The 26,209-nt window shown below is 45.3% G+C and overlaps 3 long non-coding RNA genes across 3 annotated transcripts; all 3 read right to left on the bottom strand.

Annotated features, from left to right (window-relative positions):
- Window positions 1–370: 370 nt before the first annotated feature.
- LOC137464265 (uncharacterized) lies at window positions 371–19,275 on the bottom strand. Its single transcript, XR_010994142.1, has 2 exons — window positions 15,881–19,275; window positions 371–4,092 (listed from the first exon to the last, which is right to left on the bottom strand). It is a non-coding gene; the product is annotated as an uncharacterized lncRNA (long non-coding RNA).
- LOC137464263 (uncharacterized) lies at window positions 12,309–14,026 on the bottom strand. Its single transcript, XR_010994140.1, has 2 exons — window positions 12,502–14,026; window positions 12,309–12,388 (listed from the first exon to the last, which is right to left on the bottom strand). It is a non-coding gene; the product is annotated as an uncharacterized lncRNA (long non-coding RNA).
- Window positions 19,276–24,027: 4,752 nt separating the features above from the next.
- Window positions 24,028–25,879, bottom strand: LOC137464289 (uncharacterized). Its single transcript, XR_010994154.1, has 2 exons — window positions 25,575–25,879; window positions 24,028–24,898 (listed from the first exon to the last, which is right to left on the bottom strand). It is a non-coding gene; the product is annotated as an uncharacterized lncRNA (long non-coding RNA).
- Window positions 25,880–26,209: the final 330 nt, after the last annotated feature.

The raw sequence follows: 26,209 nt of genomic DNA, 5'->3' as shown, positions 1-26,209 counted from the left end.
ATCTGTGACCCCATTGGCCCAAGTCCTGCTCCAGCCCACCTTGAAGCCCCCTGATGAGGTGTGCCCGAGGGACCGGACGCTCTCTTGGTTCCTGTTCTCCCCTCTCTCTCTTGGTTCCTGTTCTCCCCCCTCTCTCTTGGTTCCTGTTCCCCCCCCCTCTCTCTTGGTCCCTGCTCCCTGCCCTGGCTCCTCTGTCCCGCTCCCCCATCCTTCTCTCTCCCTCTCCCCCTGGGCCTGCCACGAGCTGCAGCTGGCAGCTCCAAGCAGGGCCCTTGCACCCACGCCCTTTCTAATAAACAGCATATATCAACCCGACTTCAGAGATCTCTATCTTCAACCGTCCTGGACACCACCGATCCCCGCACTTAGGGAGCAGTGAGCTGAAATCACTGAAGAGCTGAATGCACCAAAGAGCTGATCTCACTTAAGAGCTGCGCCGCTTGCCAAGATTGCCCGCGGCTGGGAGCTAGCCTGAGGGACCCAGACAGGTTGTGCTTATCAGCCCAGTGCTATCCGGGATACCTACGGCTGCCTGGGGTCGGATTGGAGGCTAATTCTGGCCCCTGAGAGAGCAGCATTCCTTGTGAATAGTCACTACCTCGCTTCGCTACAACCTCCTGAAGATAAGTTCTCCGTTATAGAAGAAGTTATCTGAAGAGGCGTCTAACGAACCTGCATATTGACATCTGGGACGAAGTCCTCAGGAGCTGGACGGCAGACCACCCACCCAGCAGTTCCTTGACCCACATTTGGCTGAAGAAGTGTAAGTTTTAAACAGCCTTTTTGCGCACTTTTACCTTGGGTCCTTTTTTGGAGTTTTTTTCCTTTTTTTTTCTTCTTTTTACTGCTGGGGGGGGAAAGGGACTATACTGGAATGGGATCAAAATCTAGTAAATTTAAACAATCCCAGAACGAGAGAGTCTCATATTTGCAAATCCTAGAAATCCTATCTGTTATAAACGCCAATCACTTGTTTTAAAAATTTATAAAAGTTTACTAAAAATAAAATGGAAAAAAATTAATACAAGTATAGTAATAAAGATTAAACAATTAGAGTTAGGACAATTAAAGAGACAATAACAGCAAAAAGTTACAGCCCGGGCTGGGTACCTCTCTCTGGACAAAAGTGAGCCAGGAGAAGGACCCCGATAAAAAAGAATTCCCTCCTTAAGAGGGGTAACCTGTTGCATATACAAAACACTTTATGAATATGCATATATTTTATTTAAAACAAGAAATCCATCTGGTACGTGTCAAAAATTTTCTATAATCCCCAGGTGCCTTCCAGTCTAAGTCCAGCTTGAAAAAGTTCGTTTCCGTTGATAAGGAAAACCATAAACTCCTCTCCTTTGGAAAATTTATGGGTTTCTGTAAATATCTGCGTAGAGCCATATAATATGCATTTTTCACAATCCTTCCTCTTTCTTTTTATAATTACTTTGGCTCGAGCAATATTTACTGCTTTCTAGCCTTCATTTTTCGTTCATTTTCTTCATAAATCAATCTAGCTTCCTGAAAGGGGTCTTCTTTATTTTGTTTCTTTAATACCATAATCCTTTGCACCGTTTTTGTTGTATCCAATTTTTGATCCATGGTCACTATTTGCATGCTTTGAACTACACTGGTGATGAGTCGAATGAAACAGGGGATCAAACAAGGAAGGAATATTAGACCAGCTGTAGCGCATAACAAGAAGAAGCCTAGCTTTTTCCACCACTCTATTCCTAACATGTTATCCCACCAGCTAGTATTCAGCATTGATTCCCACTTTTGAACTGGTACATGGGCTATTTTTCTGATATCATTGACTATATCTAGGACAGCATCCCCGTTATCATCTATTTTCAAACAGCAATCTGATGTATTGAATTTGCCACAAACACCCCCTTCTTCAGCTAATAGATAATCCAAAGCCAACCTATTCTGATACACGGCTGCTCTGATTTGGGTCTGTTGTCTTGACATTAATGCCATTGCCCGACCAGTTTTGTTTGTTATTATCTCTACAGCAGCTTGGAGTCTTATAATACGATTTAACATATAAATTGGGGTTCGATATCCCCAACTCCCATCTTGTGCCCAGGTGGCTGGCCCATATGTTTCCAATATACGTTCAGGGGGCCATTCCTCGTCTCCCCATTTTTGGAATCCTCCAATTAAGTCTCTCTTGTTTCTTTTTAGATCTTCATAAACTGGTATCCCTAAGTGATCCCCTTCAGACCCTGGCAAAAGAAAAAATCCTGGCTGTATGACTCCCAGAGTACAGCTCCCTTTCCATTGAGAGGGGAGTTTTGGGTATGCCTTTTTTCCACATATCCAGAATAAGCCATCTGGGGCTTTCCAATAATCAAATTTTTGCTCATCTATATTCTCCCAAAATTTAGAAATCTCTGGGATGCCAACGTAAGGATTTTTTCCTGTGTCATTACACTGAAAAAGTCTGATTTTATTATTATACTTACAATTTCCTTTTTTTACTTTTTCTTGGGTCCAATACATGGTGGGTTCTTCTGGGAGCCACCATACAGAAGTTCCATTACTGACTTTATATCTTTTACAGGGAGTTTTTCCTAGTTCATGAAGGAACTTTTTCCCATTTCGCCAAAGACATTCTTCCCCTATGACTACTGAACTCAAAACCCACCCCTCTGGTCGGTTTTCTCCCCTTATACTTGTCTGGTTCCACTTAAGGAGCTCAATTGGGCCTAAGCTGCTGCCTTTCCATGGCCATTCTTCTGACATCAGGGCCCCTCCACAGACCCAACAATTGGTTATGTTAAGTTCCTTACTTATTCTTTCTCCCAATTCTACAAACTGATTTTTACCCATCCTTGAAATATATATTTCTTTTTCTAATTGTTGTTCCAGTTTTGTATACAAATTGTCAAGTGAAATTGGTACAGGTTTAGGTGGTGGTGCCGGCTTAGCTTTTTTATTTATCAATTGCTCTTTTACCAAATCCTGGGCTTTATTCCCAATAGCGTATGTGAAACAAATCCATTTCTCCCCTTTTGGGCATTCACTTCCCATCCTCTTACCACTTATTCCTAGATTCTCAGTAATCCAGTACTTTTGTCCATTGTGCATGCAGTTTCCTAATTTGGATGGGTTATAACAGTGACTGTTGACATGAGTGTGAGAGATAAAGAAGGAACCTCGGTGTCTTTCCATATACAGCTTCTGGTAACACCTGTAGCATGGCTTTGTCAATGTCCCAAAAAGGAAAAGACAGAAAATGAGTGACAGAAAAAGGAGAGGTCCAGTATGGCTTATACTCCCACCTCCCATGCCTATGGGGTTGCAACCCACAGCAGGTGTATATGATCTTCTTGGTGGCGATTACAGAGGCCAATCTGGTCTTGCCCTCTCTTCTCTTGTCACTTTCTCTTAGCTAATTTCCAGGGAAATCGTTTTTGACACTCCTTAACGGTGGTCTCCCACTGTTCCTCAGCTATTTCCCATTCAACAGGCACTAATAATTCCCATCCACAAAACAAAGTTATTATTTCAGTTGTTTCGAGCTCTACTTGGATAGGGGATCTAGTTGGCACTCGACACTTCCTGCAACTAGGGCGTCGCTTGTGTGAACTACAATACCAGTTTTTCCCACAATTCAAACATTTGCATTTAACCCAACTAACGTGTCCAGTATTTGGATGAATCAAACAGGGTATATTACGTGGCACTGATTGAGATTGTAATTCACCCTCCTCTTTGTATAAATCACAGGCTAAGGCCAAAATACAGGTGTTTTCTGTCCGAAACAGTCCTGATCCACCTGTCTGTGGTGGCAGTATTCCTTCCCAAGGAGGATATCGGAGGCGCCTCAAAGTTTGTCCACACGGTATTTGAAACCACTGATGTAAACTCGGTCTTACTCCCCAGTCAGGTGTGATCCTGTGTATATTTCTTGGATCATTTGGGTCTTCCCAGTTCATTACCACTCATTCCCCGTTTAAGAGTCAATTTTATATCACCCGGTTCAGAGGTTATCGTCCACTCCTTAGGTTCTTCCACAGGTCCTTTGATTCTGCTGGCGTGGATCCACCCTCGTTCCCTGGTCCGGATCGCAGCCTCGGTCGTCAGCAATACCTGAAAAGGACCTTCCCATTGTGGAGTTAAAGATTGTTCTTTCCATGTTTTTACCAACACCCATTCCCCTGGATGAATATTATGGATTTTAAAGTCCAAGGGTGTGGTTTGGGGGATTATTCCTTTTAACCTTAAATTTTCAAGAGTTTTTGCAATAGTGTTCACATATTTTTTAACATTTTCTTCCCCTACCTCATGGGTAGCATTTTCATGTAGAGTAGTGAAAAAAGGTAATCCAAACATCATTTCATAAGGTGACACTCCCAGGTCTGTCCTGGGTTGTGTTCGAATCCTCAGTAAGGCTAAAGGTAGGCATTGTACCCATGACATTTGGGTTTCAACTATTAATTTAGTTAAAGTTCTTTTTAAAGTCTGGTTCATTCTCTCTACTCGGCCAGAACTCTGTGGATGCCATGGGGTGTGTAATTCCCATTTTATCCCCAAGGTCTGAATTAATTGTTGTAATACTTTTGACGTAAAATGTGTTCCTCTGTCTGAGTCTATCCTATTAACCATTCCATATCTTGGAATAATTTGTTCCAAAAGGGTTTTACTTACTATGTTGGCTGTAGCCGTGTCAGTGGGAATCGCTTCTACCCAATGAGTCAAATGGTCTGTTATTACTAATAAATACTTCCATTTTTGAACTTGGGGGAGTTCAGTAAAATCTACTTGAATACTTTGAAATGGCCTAAGAGCTAATTCCCGACCTCCCAATGTGGTTTTCCTCATTACCTTTTTATTTATTCTTTGGCAAGTTATACATTTTTCAGTAACCTTCTTTGCTATCCCAAAAATCCCAATATACCCATAGTTCCTTAGAAAGTGATCACACAGAGCCTGAGTACCCCAGTGAGTTTTCTGATGCATGTCTTCTAATATCCTTCTAGTAAGTATTTTATTAAGTAATTGTCTTCCATAAGGAAGTTTCCATTTCCCTGATTCATCTTGTTCACCTCCTATCTCTTTTAATTCTTTTTCCTCAGCTTCACTAAATTTTGGAATTTCCAATTTCTCCTCATTTGGAGTTAATATTAGCATAACTCTTTCAGCTCCATTTTCTGCTGCATCCTTATCTTCCTGGTCTGCCAAATTATTTCCTCTTACTTCTGGAGTCGCTCCCTTTTGGTGACCTTTAATATGTACTACAGCTATCTCTTCTGGTAATCTTAATGCTTCTAAAACCTCTAAAATGAGCCCCTCATGTACTAATCCTTTTCCTCTTGAATTAAGCAATCCTCTTTCTTCCCAAATTTTCCCAAAGGTATGTACTACTCCAAAGGCATACCTTGAATCAGTATATATAGTTCCCTTTTTGTGTGCTAAATATTCCAGTGCCCTTTTTAGAGCATATAATTCACAGGTTTGAGCTGACCAGTTTGAAGGTAATTTCCCTTTTTCAATAGTTTGCATGTTTTTCCCATCAACTACTGCATACCCTGACATTCTTTTTCCTTGTAGACACCTGGAGGAACCATCCACAAAAATTATCTCCCCTTCTGAAAGGGCTTGTTCTTCAAGATCTTCTCGAACCTTTGTTTGGTATTGGATAATTTCTAGACAATCATGTATTAGATTATCTGTTGGTTCCCCATATAAAAATTGAGCTGGATTCAAACTTCTGTTTACTTCTAGTGTTAAGTCATCACTGTCTATCAAGATTGCTTCATATTTTAACATCCTAGAGTCTGTCAACCATTTTTCAGCCTTTTGATTTAACACATTTCGTACTGCATGAGGTGTGCACACAATTAGTTTGCCCCCAAAAGTCAGTTTACGACTTTCTTCCACCAGGATTGCAGTAGCTGCTATAGCCTGAATACATACTGGCCAGCCATGACTCACTGGATCTAACATCTTTGATAAATAAGCCACTGGTCTCTTTACTCCCCCCCACTCCTGAACCAGAACTCCATGAGCCACCCCCTTTTCTGCATTCACATACAGATGAAAGGGTTTTTCTAGTGAAGGTAAGCTTAAAGCAGGTATTGAGGCCAGTTTTAACTTCAGTTCTCCTAATTTATCATCATCTTCCTTGGTCCATTTTATATCATCTCCCTCTGTTAATTTTTCATACAAAAACTTTACTGCCTGTGTGTATCCCTCAATCCATAATCTACAATATCCCAATAACCCAAGTAGTTTTCTGATCTCCCTCTTGGAAGAGGGAGGGGGAAGGGATAAAATTCCAGCAATTCTTTCTGGGTTAAGCTTCCGACTACCTTTACTTATTAAGTGTCCAAGATATTTTACCTCTGGTTCCACAAATTGCAGCTTCCCTTTTGACACCCTTAATCCTTTTTCCCCAAGAAAATTCAAAAGTTTTATAGTAGCCTCCCTGACTTCAGCTTCAACTTCCCCCGATAGTAAAAGATCATCCACATATTGGAGAATTTGTATCTCAGGGGGAGTGGGGAAAGCTTGTAATATTGTTTCTAAGGCTTGTCCAAATAAGTTCGGGGACTCTGTAAAGCCTTGTGGTAATTTCGTCCATCTTAATTGCTGCTTTCTCCCAGTTTGTGGATCCTCCCATTCAAAGGCAAAGATATCTCGGCTCTCTTTGGCTAATGGGCAAGCCCAAAAAGCATCTTTAAGATCCACCACAATAAACCACTGATGCTGGGGAGGGACCTTACTTAGGAGAGTATAGGGATTTGGTACCACTGGGTAGCGAGTCCGAGTTCTTTTGTTTACCTCCCTTAAATCTTGTACCAGTCTGTAACTCCCATCAGACTTCTTTACTGGGAGAATAGGGGTATTGTGAGGAGACATACAAGGTTCTAATGTCCCATCCTTTATTAGCCCTTCTATTACTGGCTTCAAACCTTCCCGTCCTTCTAATGAGATAGGATACTGACGCACACGTATGGGACAATCTTCTCTCTCAATTGTAACTTTTATAGGATCGATATTTAATCCTCCCCTATTTCCTTCACCAGCCCAAACTTCCTTTTTAATTTTCTTTTCATCCTCCTGGTCTAATTTTAGCACTTTAGCTGTCATCCTCCCATCTTCTGGTATAACTCCTATCCCTAATTTCACTTGAAAATCTCGTCCCAATAAATTACTACCTGCTCCTGGGACTAACAAGACATCCCCCATCCAAAATCTAGTTTCTCCCTCAATTACCACATTTTTGATGACAGGAACAGTGAAACTCTCTCCTTTTGCTCCTGTTACTTTTACAGTATCTTTACTTACACTATAACCTTTTGGAATATTTAACAAACAGGTTCTTTCTGCTCCTGTATCTACCACAAATTCCAATTCTTCTTCTTGGGGACCTACTTTTAAAGTTATCACAGGCTCCAGATGGTATCTGTCCCCTAGAAAATAGAGCCTTGGACACCCCTATTCTTCCTCTGTGCTCATCTCTTTGAAGATTTTCAGATCTTTTGCCCGCTTAGGACAGTCCCTCCTATAATGTCCTTCGCCCTGACAGTAAAAACAGACATTCCTAAAATGCTCCTGAGGTTTGGTTTGTATTGGGGTTTTATTCTTTTCTTTTCCTCTGTCTCTATGACCGTTAGGAGTAGAGTCTGTGTGTTTTTGATTTTTCTTGCACTTGTTTTTTCTCATGGTGACTGCCATAATTTTTGCCTTCAGTTTAGCTTTTTCTTCATCTCTCCGGACATAAACTTTCTGAGCTTCCTTCAATAAATCATCTAATGGTTTATCATGCCAATCCTCATTTTTTTCTAATTTCTTTCTAATATCTGGCCAAGCGTTTGTAACAAAGTTAATCCTTAACAAAGCTTTCCCCACATCAGTTTCAGGATCTATTCCTGAATATTGTTTTATATTTTTCCTAAGTCTGTCTAACCATTCAGTTGGAGTCTCTTCTTTCCCCTGCTGTGTCTCAAAAGCCTTTTTATCATTTTGCCCTCGAGGTGCCGCCCCTTTTATTCCCTTGATTATTGTATTGCGATAGTCATTCATAAGTTTTCTCCCCTCCTCACTATTTTGACTCCACCCCGGAGGTTCAGTTGGCATTATGTCTTCTCCAGAGGGCCCCTGTGGATGTTCCTTATTCCAGGCTTTTATGCCTGCAACTCTTATAATTTCCCTTTCTTCCTGAGAAAATAGTATCTTCATTATAGACTGCATTTCTTCCCAGGTATAAACGTTTGGACCTAAAAATTGGTCAAGTTGTTCAGCTGTGCCGATGGGATCCTCTAAAATCCCTTTGATTTCTTTTTTAAAATTTCTGACTTCAGAAGAAGTCAGGGGAGCATTCACAAATCCAGTCCAACCCTCTCCCATCGGGACCTCTCTCAGTGGAAATAGACCAATTTCTTTCTCCCCGTATTTTTCTGTAGCCTTATTTTCGTGTGGTGAGGAAAAATCAGGAGAAAGCTGCCTCTTAACTGCACCTCTAGTATTTTTATAAGGAGCATCTTCCAGGGACAGGGAGTTCCTTGGAACTGGACCTGCGGTTTCCAAGGGAACGGAGCTCCGGGCAGGAATGGCGGTGTGAGGAGGACATACCATAGAGGCCAGGTCCTCCAGAGGCGGAACACGGGCGGGGTTTGCTGCCGGAGCTGCTGAAGGGGGGAGCATGTCCGGGAAGTGGCCGGCAGCGCGGTCAGCCTCCACGTGGCTCACGGCGGCTGAGCCGGCCGCTCCCAGCAGAGGCAGGGCAGCGGCGGCAGCGCCCAATGTAGCCGGAACGGGCAAAACCGCGGGGGATGGGGCCGAGAAAACTGCTGCGGGAGAAGCGGCCAGAGACGGGACAGCCGGGACTAACGGGAGCCCGCCGGGCGCGGCCAGCGGACCAGCCGCGGACAAACCGGGCAGGATGGGGGAGGGGGCCGGTCGGGCAGCCGCGAGCAGCGAGGCGGGGGCCGGTACCGAAGCGGTAGGCGGCGAAACAGGGACCGGGAGGGCCGCCGCAGGCAGCGGGACGGGAACCCGCAGAGCCGCCGCCGCGGGCACGGGAACCGGGGCAGGAACACGCGGCGAGCCAGAACCCGGGGTGGGCGCAGGCACCGGCACCGGCACCGGGGCCGGCGGAGCTGAGGGGAGCAGCTCGATGGGACCCGAAACCGGTGCTGGGGCCGCAGGCGGTGCAGGCGCGAATGGGAAGGGAGGAGGTAACATTTCTAAAGGATCGCATTCTTTTTCTTTTCCTCTTTTTTTCTCTTGCTCCCCTCCCTTTTCTTTCCCTCTTTTCTTTTCTTGTTTTGTTTCGGGGATTTCTGATACATTAAAGATTTTTATTTTCCTAAAATCCCCTGTCCAGCACGTGGCATATTCTCTTTCTTCTAAATTAAACGATTCCTTTGAGTTGACAAATACATTTAGAGCCTGACAAATCCATCTCTCAAAAGAACCATATCTAGGCCAATAAACGTGGTCAGATCTTATTTCCTTTGTTGGCCATTCAAGCATACAAAATTGTATCATCTTTACTTTGTCCTTTTTTCTTGTACAAGGGTTTTTTTCCCAGTTGGCTAACATAACTCCCAGGGGACTATCTTGGGGTATCTCTGTTGATAATTTCTTACTGGATTTCTGTCCCATTTTTCAAGATTTTATCTACTCAACCCCTGCCTCTGTTCCACCTTCCTCCCCCTACCCAAATACCACTTTTCCCTCGACTACACTCTCAAAAAAAAAACCCTCCTTTTTCTCTCACCACCCCTCAACACAACACACTTTCCTCCAAGGAACTACAACAAAGCTTAAAATAAACAATCTTTGCATTACGTATACTTTCATTCGTCCCCATTCGCTCAAGTTTATTTTTCACTTACTCACACACACAACAAAACAACCACAACAACAAGGTACCTTTTATTTTTCAACACACCTATTACACGTTTAGGTGTCCCTGGCCAGTCCTGGTGTTCTTGGATACCCCTCAATCTGGCTGAGTTGTTCCCAACCCCAGATTCTCTCGGGTGTACCCTCACTCCGGCAAAATTTTACTCAGTCCTGGGTGCTCTCGAAAACTAATATCTCAACCCAGCAGACTTTTATTCAACCCTGGGTGCTCTTGAGGATTAATATCTCAACCCAGCAGCAACCCTTGGTGCTCTTGAATATTAACCCCTCAATCCAGCCCATTCAATTCAACCTCCCCGGGGGGATTCTCTCACTCTTTTATCATTCGCTTCGTCTCTGTACTGGCCGCTTTTCTCCCGAAAAAGACGGAAACGCAGCATGGGAGACTACCGCTCTCACTTAGCAGGTCTGGGGTAACCAGCCCGCCTCTCATTCACACACATTCATCCCCCCTTATCCACCCCATCCCAACAAATACTTACCTATCCCTTGTCCTTGGGTCTTTGTTCTTCGTGTACACTTTGGTCTTAGGGGCTAATTACCGCGGTTTTAGGGAATCCTTTCCCTTTTCTTTGCTTTATTGTCTCCTTTTGTCCATCGGATCGTAACCTGCATCTGTCGGCAGCACCAGGGGAGCAGAGCGAGGCTGCCTAATCAGGGCAGGACGCGTCTTCTCACTCTGACTCTCCTAAGGCACCGGCAGAGAGGTGTTAGTAACCATCCTCTGCTACCATTTGTTATAAACGCCAATCACTTGTTTTAAAAATTTATAAAAGTTTACTAAAAATAAAATGGAAAAAAATAATACAAGTATAGTAATAAAGATTAAACAATTAGAGTTAGGACAATTAAAGAGACAATAACAGCAAAAAGTGACAGCCCGGGCTGGGTACCTCTCTCTGGACAAAAGTGAGCCAGGAGAAGGACCCCGATAAAAAAGAATTCCCTCCTTAAGAGGGGTAACCTGTTGCATATACAAAACACTTTATGAATATGCATATATTTTATTTAAAACAAGAAATCCATCTGGTACGTGTCAAAAATTTTCTATAATCCCCAGGTGCCTTCCAGTCTAAGTCCAGCTTGAAAAAGTTCGTTTCCGTTGATAAGGAAAACCATAAACTCCTCTCCTTTGGAAAATTTATGGGTTTCTGTAAATATCTCCGTAGAGCCATATAATATGCATTTTTCACACTATCTGCTAAGAGCTTCTCTTTCTCTAAAGGCAATCTTTCAAAAACTAACTTGAAAAAAATTATAAAATAGATTGTTTCCCAGTTTCCAGACACTAACACACACACACTCGGATTAGATTCCTTTTGGGATACAGTAGGGACAAGAATATACGCTCTCCAAACTAATGAAGACTTTTCTGTAACTAGGTTTCTACCTGTCTTTCACTCTATAACTAAAGTAGTCGAAAAGACTAATATAAAGAGCCAATTGCTCTGCAGACTTCCCCTGCTGAGGGCATTCCATCCTTATCTCCCTCACCAGACACTGTCTCTTCAAATGCTCATTTGCCAGATAACATTCCTCTCTCAGCCTCTGAATCCTATTCTCCACTTTCTCTGGGTCCTAATGCCTGCCCTGGGACCGCTCTACGCCTTCCTGGTACGGGGAACACAGAAATCGCGCTGCGCCCCCCCCACGTCCCCATGCCCGCGGGTCCGTGGAGCCCGCCCATCCCTCAGCTTCCCCCCCCCCCGATGCGGACAGAGCGGATTCCGCTCCCCCGGTTATGCAATATACGGCACACTGCTTGCACGGCCCCCCCCCTCCCCCCCCCATCGCTCCATGTTCGGGTGTAACTGCGCAAAGACAACAAACCAAAAGCCATCCAGACCCAACCACGCATCATCCCAGGAGATTCCAGGCCACATGGAGAGGATCCAATCTACAGAGCAATACAGATGGGAACACGGTGCCAGTTGGTAACTGCTTTATCCATTGACTTTAATAATAAGGATGTTTATCGTGTTCCCACAGGCAAGCATGGGCCAAAAGATGGCCCTTTTGACATTTTAATTATCGGTGACTCTCTCCATGGCCCAGAGGAAATCTTTGTTGTTCCAGAGGTACAAACAGTGCACCCAGGACAAGAAATCTCTCTCCAGCTGTGCTGCATGGACTCACCATTTTTCCTTTCACGGGAAACTCCTATCACACAAGCCTTTCTACTCCCAAAGAATCACAGGGAACAGCTTCATCTCAACCCTACAACAATGTGGGCACAAGTTGTGGGACCAAGTAAGCCTACCATCAAGTGTGGTCTATCCTGCAGAGGAGAAAAGATCCACCTACCAGGGATGCTGGACACCGGTACGGACGTGACCATCATCACTTGCTCAGAATGGCCAGCACACTGGGAACTACAACCGGTAGCAGGCATGATTTCAGGGATTGGTGGAGCCACAGTGTCCATGCGAAGCAAGCACAACATCTTCATCGAAGTGCCTGAAGACAAGTTGGCAACCATCCGCCCATTTGTGGTAAGGGCCCCCATCACCTTTTGGGGCAGGGATGTTCTATCCCAGTGGGGAGCTTCCCTATGTATTCCCAGTCAGGATTTCTGACTGGGGCCACTGAGGAGCGTGCACTACCAGATACCCCGTGGCTTACCTGGAAATGCCAAGACCCGATCTGGATCGACCAGTGGCCCCTCTCTAAAGCAAAACTGCATGCACTACAAGCCCTTGTGGAAGAACAGCTCGCCAAAGGTCACATCGTCGAGACCACCAGCCCTTGAAACTCCCCAGTCTTTGTACTGCAAAAACCTGGAATGGACAGGTGGAGGCTCCTCCACATGACCTTCGCAAAATCAATGAGATCATCAAAGACATGGGCCCCCTCCAGCCTGGCCTGCCTTCACCATCGATGCTGCCTCGAGACTGGACACTTGCCATCACAGATATTAAAGACTGTTTCTTCAGCATTCCGCTGCACCCCCAGGATGCTCCATGGTTTGCTTTCTTTGTTCCCTCTCTTAACAGAGAGGCTCCACTCAAAAGATATCATTGGTGTTATCTTCCCCAAGGACTAAAAGTCTCGCCGACTATATGCCAGTGGTACATCGCTCACATCCTGTCTCCTGTTCGGAATCTATTTCCAGAGGCAATCATCTACCACCATATGGATGATATCCTGGTCTGTGCATCAGAAAAAACTTACTTAGAAAAAGCAGTCAAAGGGACAATCGAAACGATAGAAAAAGCAGGATTCGAGATTCGTGAGGACAAAATACAGTACACCAACCCATGGACTTATCTTGAATTCCAGATCCGAGAAAGGACAATTGTACCCCAGCAGCTTGCCATCTGAGATGACCCAAAAACTTTGAGAGACTTACACAGTTTGTGCGGACCCATCAACTGGGTGCATCCCCTCCTCGGAATTACAACAGAAAACCTAGCTCCCCTGTTCAACCTTCTCTGTGGCAACGAAGACCTAGACTCTCCACACACGTTCACAAAAGAAGCCCAAGACACCATCACCAAGGTCCAAGAAGCCCTGTCTTCACGCCAAGCCCATCACTTCGAGCCCAACTTTCCAGTTCGTCATTCTCAGAAAAGCACCCCGGCTCTACAGACTGATTTTCCAATGGGATCTTCAACTTCGAGACCGTTTATTGATACTGGAATGGATCTTTACAAACAACCAACCTTCAAAGACAATTACCCCCTTCCAGGAAATCATGGGACATTTAATAAAAAAATCCAGAACTCGCCTCCACTCCCTTGCAGGGTGTGAGTTCGCATGCATATACTTGCCACTGACCACTGGGGACCTGGAGCATTTGCTCCAGATCAATGAAAATCTCCAATTCGCCCTAGACAGCTATACAGGCCAAATTTCCATTAATATCCCAAAACATAAACTTTTTAATGCAGCCTTTAATCTGACCCCAAAATTAGTCCAAAGTAAAACACCTCTCAAAGCTCTAACAATTTTTACAGATGGCTCAGGGTCATCCCACAAGTCTGTAATTATTTGGAAGGACCCTAAGACCCAAAATTGGGAATCTGACATCCAAATACTGGAGGGATCTCCACAGATTGCAGAGTTAGCAGCTGTTGTCAAAGCCTTTGAGAAATTCAAAGACAAACCCTTTAACCTGGTCACAGATTCAGCATATGTTGCAGGTATAGCTTTGAGAGCAGAACACGCTCTTCTCAAAGAGTTTTCCAGTCCAAACTTACACCAATTGATTTTGGCCCTAACCCGCTCAATCTCTCACAGAACGCAACCTTACCATATAATGCATGTGAGGTCACACACTGACCTCCCAGGTTTCATCACAGAAGGGAACAGGAAAGCGGACTCATTGGCTATGGCAATAGAAACTGCTAACGTCCCCAACATCTTTGCCCAGGCAAAGTTGTCACACACATTTTATCATCAAAATGTACTTGCCCTTATCAGAATGTTTAAGCTTTCAGAAGATCAAGCAAAAGCCATTGTCGCCACATGCCCGAACTGTCAAAATTACCAGATACCCTCTATGGGGACAGGAGTCAATCCCCGAGGACTGAACAACTCCCAGCTGTGGCAGACAGACATAACTCACTTCCCACCTTTTGGAAGATAAAATACGTACACATATCGGTTGATGCGTTTTCGGGAGCAATATTTGCATCAGCTCATCCAGGAGAAACTACACAGCACACCATAAAGCACTTCCTCTTTGCATTCACTACTCTGGGAGTACCAAAACAAATCAAAACAGACAATGGACCTGCCTATAACTCTCGAAAGTTAAAAGAGTTCTTCAGTGAATGGGGAATAGAACACAAGAAAGGCATACCAGCAAATCCCACCGGACAATCAGTCGTAGAGAGGACACATCAAACCCTCAAAAGAGTCCTCAATCAGCAGCAAAGAGAAACAAAAATCGTATTGTAGAGGAATTTCTGAGAGAAATGGGTCGCAATCTGGATGTGCGTGATTTATATGTTTAGAGTGAAGGTTGAGCCACCCCAGCCTAGGCCTCAGATGTGGGCCTCAGAGGCCTGAAAGCCTGTGGCGCAGTTAAGAATAAGTTTGTGGCGCAGTCAGAAATTATGTTAAGGTATAACAGAAAGTACTGAGCTATCTAGGTGTGAATTAGTATAGGTCTGCAGTGTGAAACTTTAGCCACCTTAAGACAGGAACAAACAATGTTTGCTTGCCACTGATAATGTGTTCACGATTGTAAACTATCTAGAAGTGTATAAAAACTACTGTCTGTAAACAATAAGGGGAGAACGTCAGATTAACCACATTGGTTTGGATCTGCGTTTGTTCCTGTCCAGCCACCCTTTTATTTTTAGTCCCTGTTTCACTTGGCGCCTGAACAGTAACAAGAAAACTCCGATGAGTTCCAAAAAGTCGCTCAATTAATAACGACTGTCGCTTCTGTGATAGCGACGGGGAACGGCCCCCAAAACGCTTGCAGGAGGGAGCGGCGGGGGGGGTCTCAGATCTCAAATCGCTTTTAAAAGCGACTGGGGTTGGCATGCCGGAGCACTGAAGCCTCCTGTGAAAGGTCTCCAGGTTGTTTTTCTTTTTGTTTTTGTTTTGCAACTGGCGATCGCTGGTAGCCTCAGGAGTTTACGCAGTGCCCGCGTGGCAGAGGTGGAATACCCTATGTGGCAGAGGTAGACGAACCAGAGGAGGGAAACCTGGATGGCTGGAGGCTGTGTCGTTTGGAAGATACGGAGCGGAAGGTAAACCGCGAGCCGAGATAGAGGAAGGCAGTCAGAAAGGATACAGATTGTCATGCGGCTTTGCGACTCCTGATTTATATCCTCTCAAAGAGTGGTGAAAAACTAGAGGACACTGACTTAGAGCAATTAGCCCTATGGGCGAGAGATAAGGGCAATTTACAGAAGCCCTCACTCCTCTTTAGCGAGAAAGAATGGCAGGAAATGGGGTAACTATTGTGACATTCGGCTGTAGAGGGCGGAGAGGACAAAAAGTCCGTTCTAGGGTTCGGAGCTGTTGTAAAGAAAGTCTTACGAACCTTGCAGAGTATGTCCACCGGACGGAGGGCAGCCGAGGCAGAAATTCAGGCGTTTGAGGGATCCGGCATTAAAAAGACAGAAATCCCGATGCCATCTCGGGTCGAGAAATTTTTTGGTGTTCATAATATGCGGCCAATGTGCGGTCAGAAAGCCCTGGTCAGCACCTCCATGCAGGAAGTTGTAGCTTGCCTGGGGACGCGAGCGCAGGCAGCGGAAGTGACTCAGCCAGCTGCCAGGCAGAATGAGGGACAATAGGAAGGGAGCCAACCGCCCCACTCCCGGGCGGGGTGAAACCCGAAGAAACAGGCGGAGTTGATGACAGAACGGGGCTGGCTCAGGTGACGGAACACGGGGGCGGCGACCAGGGCGGAGACCAGGGCGACCAGGGCGGCGATGGGAGCGAGGCGGTGCCATCCCTGCACCCCCTAGGAGGTTCAGCCACTGCCGCTGGTGCGCGCACGCGGCGAGCCCACACCGCCGCCGGCGCTGCCATCAGAGACCCGTGCGTGCGGGGATGCCGCACCACCGCCAGTGCTGTCGGCAGACACACGCACGGGGGGGAACGGCTTTGAATCTAGCCGCGATGGCGGGACAGCAGGAGCCACAACGCAGACAATAGAGGTACAGCCCGCAGCAGCCCGGTCACGTCACACAGAGGCTCAACATTGCCTGCTTCCCTCGAATTCTGACACAGACGAATCAGATTCAGACCGTCCCAATTTTAATAAGCGTAACAGGAGGCGATCACAACATAAAGCATCGAAAACAAAGACTTTACAGCAAAAAATAGCCCGGCTTGCCAGTCTCTCAGCTCAACTGACTCGGTTAGAGGACTCTTCCTCTGAGTAGCATGAGATGCAAAGCAATCAAACTGCAGCATTCACCGCAGCCATTCAAGACACCATGTAACAGCAAGGACACATCATTGCAGCTGTCTTGTCAAAGAATCCCCAATGATGATCTCCAAGCATTTCTGCCTTGGCTTCATGGCAGTGATGCCAACAGTCCTCAAGTTCGTACCTCTGAACAGCAAAGAGCTCTGATTTTCTGATTTGGGGTTCAGGAAAAAAAAAAAAAAGAATATTTTTTGCAACCTGGTTCAACATGTCACACTTGCCATTGTTTTTCAATGGCAAAAGAAAAAAGGGGAGTCCCAACCTGGTTCAGCAACAATTCTGCTTGAATGGGTGTTGTTTTTTTTTTACCTGTTCAATGCGAGAATCATGTCTTGACAATTCCAGACCCCCCTGATTGATGCTCAAGGCCTGACTTCGGACTGGGCATGAATCCAAGGGGTCTGAAAGCTTTAGAATTGTGGCAGATGGATGTCACTCATATTCCAGAGTTTGGGAGGCTGAAATATGTCCATGTCACTGTAGATACCTACTCAAAGTTTATTTGGGCAACAGTAAAGACAGGGGAAAAAACTCTCCATGTGAAAAGGCATTTGTTTGCCTATTTTGCAGTTATGGGTGTACCTGTAGAAATTAAGACTGACAATGCCCCATCATATGTCAGTCAACAAATTGCCACACTTATGCAGAAGTGGGGGGTGAAACATACCACAGGGATCCCTCACTCCTCTACAGGTAAAGCTATTGTAGAGAGAGCAAATCGTACCCTGAAAGAATATCTAGCAAAACAAAAGCAGAATGATGAGATTGATGTATTTAACTGATTGTCAAAAGTATTGTTTGCTTTAAATTACTTGTGTTTAGCAGAAGGTAGAGAAGAACCTGCAGTTGTAATACACCACCAAGCAGTGAAAGAGGGAAGACCACAAGCAATTCCAGGACTTTATGTTTATCACAAGGACATGCAAACAGGTGAATGGCAAGGGCCGAGTCCTGTGTTGTTTAATGGTAGAGGTTATATGTGTGTTTCAACAGGTACTGGTCCAGTTTGGGTACCAAGCAAATTCACCCGTGCATGTGTACAGGCAGAGATTCCAGCCAACCGTGATAACAACGCTGATGACAAGGACTTACCTGGAACATCCTATGACAAGTCCAGTTCTAATGAAAATTAATTTTTTAGAGTATTAGAAATTAAATAAAATAATTATCAGTATAATATTAAGTTTAGTATAAGAATAGTTTGTATTTAGAATTAAGTTTAGAAGTAAGCTTGTTTCCTTCATGTTAAACAGAACAGTCACAAATGGGAAAAATATGTGGTGGGTCACAGTGTTTTTGTTAAGTAGTGTCTTTGTAACTAAAGTATCTGGAATCCCTGATATCAACAAAAAACAAAACACGTGGGTCACGTGGGCCAATCAAACAGGGCAGGATTCATTCTGCCTGTCTTTAAACACGCCATCTAGTCCTTTTCGTACTTGTTTAATTGGAGTTCCACTGGGTTCCATGGCAGAATTCAAAAATTGGACCCAAGCCAAAATAGACGCAAAAAGTGTTCTAGAAGTGCAAGCTGCTGCAGTTGTGCAGAATCTTACATTCATTAGTCTCCCACCTCAAGAATTTGATCTTTTGGGCTCTGTCCCAGGAAATTACTGTTTGATATTTGGGCCTCATGCCATGAAACCAAAACCAAATGAACATCAGCCACATGATAGCAACACTTGGTTGTCTCCCAGATCCCAACTGTATTATAACTATTCAGAATATTGTAATAATCAGATACAATCCGTGATGCCCTCGAAAGGTGTGGCAAGAAAACTACCACCAGGAACTTTCCTCATTTGTGGGGATCGAGCCTGGTCTGCAGTGCCTCACAAAGCTATGGGAGGCCCATGTTACCTTGGTAAATTTACTCTGTTTGCTCCCACCATCCATCAAGTTGTAGGATTGCCCCAGAAGGCTTGACGAACCAAACAAAGTACTCTCCAAATAGAACCCCATTGTAATAACCATGTATCACTTTGGGGGCGTGCCTCTGTAGTAATAGCCTCAATTTTCGCCCCCGGGGTTGCGTCAGCGCAAGCTCTCACACCATTAAGATCCCTGGCCTGCTGGACCTCAGAGCAAATTAATACCACATCTAATATGTTAAGTGATCTTGCCACTGACATGAATGACGTTCATCATGCAGTTCTGCAAAACAGAGATGCCATTGATTTCCTTCTTTTAGCACAAAGACATGGGTGTGAAGAATTTGAAGGCATGTGCTGCATGAATTTGTCTGACCACTCTCGATCAATCTATAGACAATTAACACAACTGAGGGACAATATGAAGAAAATTGTTGTAACCTCTCCGTTTACTGACTGGCTCAATTCCTTAGGTTTCACTGGGTGGTTCATGGAATTAGAGCGTTTCGGTATTATAATTTTTATTACTATTATACTTATTTTAGTCTTTATACCATGCATATTACAATGTGTACGAAAGGTAACTGGCCACGCCTTTGAATCCATCTGGGTAGCTCAAAAAGAAAAAAGGGGAATTGTAGAGGAATTTCTGAGAGAAATGGGTCACGATCTGGATGTGCGTGATTTATATGTTTAGAGTGAAGGTTGAGCCACCCCAGCCTAGGCCTCAGATGTGGGCCTCAGAGGCCTGAAAGCCTGTGGCGCAGTTAAGAATAAGTTTGTGGCGCAGTCAGAAATTATGTTAAGGTATAACCGAATGTACTGAGCTATTGTCGTGGTTTGACGTGGAAGTGAATTTATTCAGGAAGTTGGGTCAAACCAATCAGTGGTCAGGTTTGGATATTGGCACCTGGAGTGACCACTGAAGGTATGGACATGTCTCTGAGAACACAGGGGGTTAAAAGCATGAGGTTAAAAGGGAGTTAAAGAACTCCCAGGAGCTCGCTCTCTTTGGTTCCGGTCAGAGTGCAGTGCAGACCGCCCCTGCCCAGCCCATGGTGGGGGAAGGGGAAGCCATGTGGCCTGGTTGAGGTGAGCCGAGGGGTAGAAGGACTGGAACCGAGCCAGTTCCTGTGGACGGAAAGGTGGAGAGAAGCGGAGAGGCCTTTGTCGTCCCCCCGAAGAGGGAAGAGACAGAGAGTCCGGACAGCACCTGTAACTTTGACCGGCATGGAGGAGAAGGAGAAGGGGGGGGATGTGCCCAGCCTTGGCCTTGGGAATCGGATTCTGGGCAGAAATTTCAGCTGTCCAGGGAGTCTGAACTTTTAACCCCTTCCTGGGAAATGAAGGCTTTGTAAAATAGTACTCCTCCTTGATTTGAAGTAGAAGCGAGACAGTCTGGGTTCCAAGATGATGGAAGAGGAAATTTTTGAGTGGGAGGAGATGATGGAGTGGCTTGTGGCTGGACTTTTCTTGTTAGCCATAGACTGAACCAAATTCTCCTGCAACAGAGCCTGCATTTAGGGGGATGCGGTGGTGGGCGAAGAGACCTGTTTCAGTGGTTACCAACAGAGGAATGGAGAGAACAGAGGAAAGCTGAAGAGGGTGTGGAGAGGCCCTCTGTCTTCAGAGAAAAAGAAGAGAAGAAGAAGATCTCTGTTCTTGGACCCTCGGCCCCAGGGCAAAATGGGGGGGACTGTAGTCCCAAAAAGGAGAAGCTGTTGGACCCTCGGCCCCAGGGGGAAATGGGGGGGGGGGGGGGGGCTGTGGTCCCAAAATGAGAAACTGAACTGTTGTTTTTCTTTGGTCCTTGGCAAAGCATCCTTGAAAAGAAACCCTATGAGCAGTCTGTCCATGCATGGTGGTGAGAGCACTGTGACATGGAAAGGAGAGTGTCACGCTGGCAGATTTTCTTTGGGCGGTTGCCATGTGTGACATGGAGACACCGGAGGTCGCAGCTGTGTTTCCTGGGGGTCTGTGGCACAGGAGAGACTCCTGTCTCCCTTGATGGACTGAGTGTTGATTATCTGAAGGGTGGCAACTGATCAGGATCTTGGGTGGTGTCTCACTGTGCGTTTGTTTGGAAATTGGGGGGGAGGAGGAGGAGTGTTTTGGAAGGTCTTCATCCTGGATTTAGTGTCTGTGTTTTTTATAGTAGTAGTAGTTTAATAAAGTTTTTTTCCTTTATTATTAAGCTTGGGCTTGCTCTGCTCTGTTCCTGCTCACATCTCACAGCAATTATGTAGAAAGGTGCATTTTCATGGGGGCGCTGGCATTGCGCCAGTGTCAAACCATGACATCTATCTAGGTGTGAATTAGTATAGGTCTGCATGGTGAAACTTTAGCCACCTTAAGAAAGGAACAAGTAATGTTTACTTGCCAATTAGAGTGTGCTCACGAGTGTAAACTATATAGAAGTGTATAAAAACTACTGTCTGTAAACAACAAAGGGAGAACGTCAGAATAACCACATTGGTTTGGATCTGCGTTTGTTCCTGTCCAGCCACCCTTTTATTTTTAGTCCCTGTTTCATCGTATCTCCAGTTGAAAGACTTTGCAAGGCTCCCTACATCAACAGCTTCCTAAATTGTACAACATTAGAGCCTGACCCCCCAATACTTCGCCACTTTGCAAATACCACCCAAGCAAAGCTCGCTGAGAAACTACCTGTGCTATTGAAGGACCCAGAAACACATCAAATTTCTGGGCCTTTCCAGTTGATTACTTGGGGTAGAGGGCATGTGTGTGTTCTACTACCATCTGGTCCAAGATGATACCCAGGAAAAAACATAAAACCATACCTGGGCACTGCAAACACTACTCCCACAAACAGTGACAAGAATTGCCCTGAGTCAAATACAAGACCTCCTCAAAACCAGACAAGTTCTGCCTGGAGATGAAGGTGTCGCTGAATGTCCACATACTGAAGAAAAGACCATCCCATCACGCGACAGCAGACAAAACAGAAAGTGGGCAACATTCTGCTGTAGCAGTCAAGCCATAAGCTAGACACAGCCTGAACACAAATTGTTCTCTGAATTACATGTTATTAGCCCTTTGTTTACCCTAAAAAATCCTACTGTTCTCCTTTCTTAACTCTTACCAAAGACCCTTAACCTTATACCCACTCCCCCGTCCTTAGCTTATAGAAAAAAAAGAAAAAAAAAAAAGAAGGGGGGGCAAGGAAAGGAGGAAAGGAACAAGGGAGAAAACCCTCTCCTCCCACCATAAAGATAACAAATTTTGCTTATATTCCCTATCAGAAGCCCCATCCTTGTCCAAAGATGAAAATTATCTCCGTTGGTGCTGTCCCTACTGCTGCCTGGATGCTCCTCACCATACTGTATGCCTTCGGCTGGATTAGCCCACAGCCTAGCCACAATGTTTGGGTAACCTTAGCGAAAACATTAAAACAGGATAACATGTGCTTATCCATGGGAAGCATTGATAACCCACTTTCCACATGTTTGGTAGGGATTCCATTCGTAGCAGATTACTGGCCCATCTATAATTCGGAGCTCCTCTGCACCACAGGTAAGAGACCCAATATGGTAGATACTTGGGATGAGTGGACAAAAATGTTGCCCAATGCTCAAGAGGAACACCGAGAATTGGACCTGTTGGGGTCCTCCAAGGCAACACACTGTGTCAAATTTTACTTTAGACGTCCAAAGAACAATTTGCCAGAAATTGACCAGACAAAAAACACATACAGAAAAGACATATCACCCATTAACAAAGCCATAACTATCCGGATTGGTGCAATTACACCACTCGGGTGATCTCTGTATCCTCTCTCCACCCCAAAGTATTACCCAAGGGAACGTTTCTCATCTGTGGTAACAGAGTATGGGCTGGGATCCCCTCCCATCTCCAGGGAGGTCCCTGTAGCCTTGGAAAATTTTCTACCCTCACTCCAAATATCACCTTGTCACATAATTGGAAAAAAAAAAAGCGCTAATTAAAACGCCACAAAAGATCCAACACGGAATTTGATGAAAATTGCAATCCCAAATTATGTGATTGGAACAAACCAAAAAAGATTGCGGTCACCCTATTCCTACCATGGGTAGCTGCAGCTAAAGCCCTTGGTGAAATAAATCACTTAGGGTGCTGGCTCAGTAAGCAAGCCAAGGCTACCTCTGCTGCCCTAAGCAATCTTTTAAAGGAAGAAGAAACCGTGAGTCATGCATCACTTCAAAATCGAGCAGCGATCGACTTCCTACTGCTAGGCCATGGACATGGCTGCCAAGACTTTGAAGGGATGTGTTGCTTCAATCTCTCTTCACGCTCAGAATCCATCCACGCAAACATCCAGAAACTGAAGGAACTTGTGAAGGACTTAAAAGTAGAAAACAACCCAGACTGGGTCAATGAACTTTTTGGTCAATGGGGACTAACAGGATGGATTGCATCTTTGGTTTAGGGAATTTTGTGGATTTTTATTGCAATTGTAATTGTCTTAGCTATGTTCTCATGCCTTGTCCACTGTTTTAAAAGAACTATTGGGCACGCCTTTTTACTAAATAGAGAAAGTGGAGTTGTAGCAGTCAGAGGCCCTGTAAGGCCTCCCTGGCGGTCACTTGCCTAAGATAAGAAATGCCTAGTCATGATGACTGGACCAAAGAAGCCTCTCTTCCGCATTCGGACCCTTGTTACCTCTCTGTAAGACTATAGGTCATATCTGACCCAAGCCTGGCTATTGGACAATTTCCAACACCCCTGTACCCTTTATAAAACCCCATTTCTGCCCAGTTTGGCAGAAGAGCTGTCACTGAGACCCTTCGCAGAAGCTGCCAATAAAGACACCACTGTGGAACCTCATACAGCCTTCTCCTCTCTCTCTCCCTGCATCTGCCGAGGCACTTAGCAAGCAATGAGCTGAAATCACTAAGAGCTGAATGCAACAAAGAGCTGATCTCACTTAAGAGCTGCTTGCTAAGATTGCCTGCAGCTGGGAGCTAGCCTGAGGGACCCGGACAGGCTGTGCTTATCAGCCCAGTGCTATCCGGGACACCTACGGCTGCCTGGGGTCAGACGGCCCCGGGGACCCTAGGCTGCATTACCAGTCAATGTCTTGAGCCACAGGGTGGTTGTCAGAGACTGGAGAGACTGATGTCTGGAGACATTTTGGAATGCTTGTGTGTGTGGGAGAGAGCGGGTCAGGCCTTGATGTAGGGAGACAGTGCCCTGCCCCCACACCCCCAGCCCCGCAGTGTCTGTCAATCAGGGCACACCAGAGGCAGTGCCCAAGTCTTGCCTAAACCAGCTCCTGAGTGGCCCAGTGACCAGATGTCCCACATCCCACAAGATGTGCAGGTCAACAAGCAAGATAGCAAAGAATGCAAGATAGCAAACATAGTGAGTTAACAAGCACCATCAAGAGCAAGATAGCAAATTTTAATGGAACTTGCAAAGTGCAAAATTAGCTAAAAACAGGTTAGACTGAAAAACAAGAAGCACCGGACATGCACTGAAGATAAAGGTAAAAAGTTCAAATGTGAGGAAGACTACAGAAACCTTCATCAAAAGACCACCAGAAAGCTGACGACCACCACAGAAGGAACTGACGCATGCACAAAAGCAACAAACTGTTGTAAAACCATGACACAGCTTTATGCAAATATGAGTATGCTAATGATATGTTGACATTGTGACATTGTGTGGAAGGACTTTTAAAATGTAACTGAAGACTGAGTGAGTTTTTGGTAGAGAGATGCCCCTCTATCTGAGTGCTGAATAAACAAATACCTGCTCTGTAGCCATCTGACTATAGAGTTTTATTTTCTTGCCCAGTTTTGGGCTTCAGGGGCTATGGAGGCCCAGGGGTTTAAAAGGCTGACAATGAGGTGAGCATATATTTTGACCTTGCCCCCTCTTGGAGTCTAGCCTGGAATGCAGGGGTTGGTAGATATGTGTGTTTTTCTATATATTTTTTGTCTTTGTTACTGTCTCCCGTGTGTCTAACACAGAAAAGGGAACCTTGGAAAACCCCTTGCATTTTTAAATGATTTGGGATGTTACAGTGCATTGGTACAGAGGCACTTCCGTTGGGCTGTCGGCCACATCACTTTTTTGGACAAGGATCAAGCCCCAATTTCTTTGTGGCATTTCTCAAGTATTACCCTCTTGGTTCCTGATACATCAGAAGCCCCTGGCCCTTCTCTGTTGCTCAAAACTCCATCCCCTTTCACTGCTGAGTTTCATTTAAAGCCCTCCTTGTAAGTCTGGCCAGTTTGCTGGTGAAGACCTGTGGTAGTCTGTTATTTTACAGTTTGCTCTTATGTTGTATGTTTTGATATTCCTTGTTATAAGTTTGTAATGGTTCATTCTATGTACCCCATTTGGCTTCCCTGATGGTTCAGTCCTGAGTTGTTTATCACAGTTTTCCCCACCAAAATATATGTCAATCCACCTGTATACCTTCCTTGTTCCCTTGTCATACCCCTGTCTGTCAAAGATAGCACACTCCTTTGGTTTTGATGTGTTCCCTGTCTTTCATCCCTTCTTCAAGGCAGAATTGGGTTGTAAGGTTTGCTCCTTTCCCATGTTGGCTTCTATTGGGGAGCCCTTACCCTGCACCCCTCCCCTAATGCCCTCCTATTGGTCAATGCTTGTGTCCTCCCCATGTTCCCTCTACCCTATAAAAGTAGTCTGTTCAGGTTCAGATTTGTCACTTGCTCTGCCCGACTTCGAGATTAAACTATTCGAGATTCAGACAAGTGTCCTTCCCTTATTCCTTTGCCTCGGTTTCCTCGTGCTCTGTGCCTCTGCTGTGCTAGCCACACCGCAGCAATCACCGCCACCCTCAACAGTCTCGGCAGAGACTTGAGGGTGGCCACTTGCATGTCTGCCTTCTGGCCACAAGCGGGACAGCTAGTCGGCAAACCTCCATCTCGTGGCTGCTGAAAGCCAGGCGCAAAAACCCTCTTGCCCCACTTGTTCGTGTGAATCCCATCAGCTCCCAACAGACCTGGCTTCTTAAAGGTAGCTCCATTATCATAGAAGCCAAAACTTTGCGTATGGTACCAGCTACACAGCCTGGCATTCAGCTGTTCCGTTCGTCTCCTCCTTCCTGGATCACTTCCTCAGAATGGAGACTGATAGAGGAGACCAACATCACTTGTGATCCTGATCCTTTTAACATCGGTCCTACAGGCATTACTCTCCTGGGAGGGTTCTAAATTGCTTTATCAGATGCTACAAATAGTAGGAGCAGTATTACGGCCGGGGGTTCCCGGGGTCTATCCGACCCTAGCTGCCGTAGGTGTCCCGGATAGCACTGGGCAGCTAAGCACAACCTGTCCGGGTCCCTCAGGCTAGCTCCCAGCCGCAGGCAATCTTAGCAAGTAGCTCAGCTCTTAAGTGAGATCAGCTCTTTGGTGAATTCAGCTCTTCAGTGATTTCAGCTCTTTGCTTGGTAAAATGCCCCGGGCAGACACAGGGAGAGAGAGGAGAAGGCTGTATGAGGTTCCACAGAGATGTCTTTATTGGCAGCTTCTGCGAAGGGTTTCAGTGACAACTCTTCTGCCGAAATGGGCAGAAATGAGGGTTTATAAAG

This window comes from Anomalospiza imberbis, chromosome W, assembly GCF_031753505.1.
Source record: "Anomalospiza imberbis isolate Cuckoo-Finch-1a 21T00152 chromosome W, ASM3175350v1, whole genome shotgun sequence".
NCBI classification, from domain to species: domain Eukaryota; kingdom Metazoa; phylum Chordata; class Aves; order Passeriformes; family Viduidae; genus Anomalospiza; species Anomalospiza imberbis.
The sequence above is the reverse complement of the archived record's forward strand: the minus strand, read 5'-3'. Positions and strand labels throughout refer to the sequence as shown.